Here is a 3,920-nt window from a genome sequence, read left to right as displayed (position 1 = left end):
GGTGGTGGAAGTAGCGGGATTCCAACAGGGCTTCGCCAAGCGCTGCGGGAGGAGGGAGATGTGTCATGGGAGGGAGAGGGAGGCGCCAGGGCTTAGGTGTGGTTGCCCTCCCTTCCCCCCACTATATATAGGGCCAAGGCAGAGGGGGGAGGCGCAGCCTTGGCCCTTCCTCCAAGGAAGGGTGCGGCCAGGGAGGAGTCCCTCCTCCCCAAGGCACCTCGGAGGTGCCTTCCCCCTTTAGGACTCTTCCTCTCCCTTGATTCTTGGCGCATGGGCCTCTTGGGGCTGGTGCCCTTGGCCCATATAGGCCAAGGCGCACCCCCTACAGCCCATGTGGCCCCCCGGGGCAGGTGGCCCCACCCGGTGGACCCCCGGGACCCTTCCGGTGGTCCCGGTACAATACCGGTGACCCCAAAACTTGTCCCGATAGCCGAAATAGCACTTCCTATATAAAATTCTTTACCTCCGGACCATTCCGGAACTCCTCGTGACGTCCGGGATCTCATCCGGGACTCCGAACAACTTTCGGGTTACCGCATACTGATATCTCTATAACCCTAGCATCACCGAACCTTAAGTGTGTAGACCCTACGGGTTCGGGAGACATGCAGACATGACTGAGATGACTCTCCGGTCAATAACCAACATCGGGATCTGGATACCCATGTTGGCTCAGCAAAGACTTGGGCGGTTGTTCCGGCCAGGCACCGCCCAAGTACCGGTCAGGCCTCTATTTTGATGCGGTACTCGGGCGATGGTGGCCCGGTTGGTCCGATCGTACCGGTACCACCGGTGTCCGGAGCGATTCTACCGCTCAGGACTTAGCCGCCCGAGCGCTCAAGGCCATGCGGTTGCACCGGCCCGGTACCGCTCGACTACCGCACTCAGGGGTGACTCCCTTCTGTTCCTATGCGGTGGTTGAGCGGTGGCTGGGCGGTTGGTCCGGTTGTTCTTCTCAACCGGTGCTACCGTCTGGTCGCCCGGTTCTACCGCCTGGTAGGGTTCTACACGTATACTGTGAGTCCCGGTTGTACCGGGACCAGGAGCGGTAGTACCGCTCGTGTGCGGGCTGAGCACATAACGGTTGGATTTTCCCCCTCCTATAAAAGGGGGTCTTCTTCCCCATTGACCCTAACCTTTTGAGCTCGTGTTCTTCCCCCATTGTTGACCTTCTTTGAGCTTGCTAACTCTCAATCCCTCCATGGATTCTTGCTAGTTTTTGAGGGAAAAGAGAGAGGAGATCTAGATCCACATTTCCACCAATAACTTTCTCCTCTATGTGAGGGGAACCCCTTGGATCTAGATCTTGGAGTTCTTGGTGTTCTCCTTCTTGTTCTTCCTCTCATTTTCCTCCCTAGCATTAGTTGCTCCGGTGGGATATGAGAGAGAAGGACTTGGGCACTCCGTGTGCCCTTGCCATTGCATTTGGTGCATCGGTTTGAGTTCTCCACGGTGATACGTGGAAGTGAAGTTTGAGAAGCTTATTACTCTTGGGTGTTTGGGCCCTCGCGGAGCCGGACAAGGCCCCAGACTGCAGTGTGGGTACCGGTGGGTCCCCGGCCTCTGTGTAAACTGGCGGTGGCGACGTCCTGGTTAGCCAGGCCGGGATCGGGGACGATGACGGCGGAAACCAGACCTGCTGGATAAGAAGTCCTCCTGGTGTGGACTGGCCCAGTCCGGAGCTGGGCGGCAGCGGCGGGAGCTGGACCGGCGCGGGCGGCGCGGCTGGGGCCGGCGCGGGCCAGTGTGGCCACTGCGGCACTGGGCCGGGCACGGGTGGCGCCGCGAGTGTTGGGGAACGTAGCAATAATTCAAAATTTTCCTACGTGTCACCAAGATCAATCTATGGAGTAATCTAGCAACGAGGGAGGAGTGGATCTACATACCCTTGTAGATCACGCGCGGAAGCGTTCAAGAGAACGGGGTTGATGGAGTCGTACTCGTCGTGATCCAAATCACCGATGATCCTAGCGCCGAACGGACGGCACCTCCGCGTTCAACACACGTACGGAGCAGCGACGTCTCCTCCTTCTTGACCCAGCAAGGGGGAAGGAGAGGTTGATGGAGGTGGTGGAAGTAGCGGGATTCCAACAGGGCTTCGCCAAGCGCTGCGGGAGGAGGGAGATGTGTCATGGGAGGGAGAGGGAGGCGCCAGGGCTTAGGTGTGGTTGCCCTCCCTTCCCCCCACTATATATAGGGCCAAGGCAGAGGGGGGAGGCGCAGCCTTGGCCCTTCCTCCAAGGAAGGGTGCGGCCAGGGAGGAGTCCCTCCTCCCCAAGGCACCTCGGAGGTGCCTTCCCCCTTTAGGACTCTTCCTCTCCCTTGATTCTTGGCGCATGGGCCTCTTGGGGCTGGTGCCCTTGGCCCATATAGGCCAAGGCGCACCCCCTACAGCCCATGTGGCCCCCCGGGGCAGGTGGCCCCACCCGGTGGACCCCCGGGACCCTTCCGGTGGTCCCGGTACAATACCGGTGACCCCAAAACTTGTCCCGATAGCCGAAATAGCACTTCCTATATATAATTCTTTACCTCCGGACCATTCCGGAACTCCTCGTGACGTCCGGGATCTCATCCGGGACTCCGAACAACTTTCGGGTTACCGCATACTAATATCTCTATAACCCTAGCATCACCGAACCTTAAGTGTGTAGACCCTACGGGTTCGGGAGACATGCAGACATGACTGAGATGACTCTCCGGTCAATAACCAACATCGGGATCTGGATACCCATGTTGGCTCAGCAAAGACTTGGGCGGTTGTTCCGGCCAGGCACCGCCCAAGTACCGGTCAGGCCTCTATTTTGATGCGGTACTCGGGCGATGGTGGCCCGGTTGGTCCGATCGTACCGGTACCACCGGTGTCCGGAGCGATTCTACCGCTCAGGACTTAGCCGCCCGAGCGCTCAAGGCCATGCGGTTGCACCGGCCCGGTACCGCTCGACTACCGCACTCAGGGGTGACTCCCTTCTGTTCCTATGCGGTGGTTGAGCGGTGGCTGGGCGGTTGGTCCGGTTGTTCTTCTCAACCGGTGCTACCGTCTGGTCGCCCGGTTGTACCGCCTGGTAGGGTTCTACACGTATACTGTGAGTCCCGGTTGTACCGGGACCAGGAGCGGTAGTACCGCTCGTGTGCGGGCTGAGCACATAACGGTTGGATTTTCCCCCTCCTATAAAAGGGGGTCTTCTTCCCCATTGACCCTAACCTTTTGAGCTCGTGTTCTTCCCCCATTGTTGACCTTCTTTCAGCTTGCTAACTCTCAATCCCTCCATGGATTCTTGCTAGTTTTTGAGGGAAAAGAGAGAGGAGATCTAGATCCACATTTCCACCAATAACTTTCTCCTCTATGTGAGGGGAACCCCTTGGATCTAGATCTTGGAGTTCTTGGTGTTCTCCTTCTTGTTCTTCCTCTCATTTTCCTCCCTAGCATTAGTTGCTCCGGTGGGATATGAGAGAGAAGGACTTGGGCACTCCGTGTGCCCTTGCCATTGCATTTGGTGCATCGGTTTGAGTTCTCCACGGTGATACGTGGAAGTGAAGTTTGAGAAGCTTATTACTCTTGGGTGTTTGGGCCCTCGCGGAGCCGGACAAGGCCCCAGACTGCAGTGTGGGTACCGGTGGGTCCCCGGCCTCTGTGTAAACTGGCGGTGGCGACGTCCTGGTTAGCCAGGCCGGGATCGGGGACGATGACGGCGGAAACCAGACCTGCTGGATCAGAAGTCCTCCTGGTGTGGACTGGCCCAGTCCGGAGCTGGGCGGCGGCGGCGGGAGCTGGACCGGCGCGGGCGGCGCGGCTGGGGCCGGCGCGGGCCAGTGTGGCCACTGCGGCACTGGGCCGGGCACGGGTGGCGCCGCGAGTGTTGGGGAATGTAGCAATAATTCAAAATTTTCCTACGTGTCACCAAGATCAATCTATGGAGTCA

Source organism: Triticum dicoccoides, chromosome 5A (assembly GCF_002162155.2).
Source record: "Triticum dicoccoides isolate Atlit2015 ecotype Zavitan chromosome 5A, WEW_v2.0, whole genome shotgun sequence".
Lineage (NCBI taxonomy): Eukaryota > Viridiplantae > Streptophyta > Magnoliopsida > Poales > Poaceae > Triticum > Triticum dicoccoides.
This window is presented reverse-complemented; position numbering follows the sequence as displayed.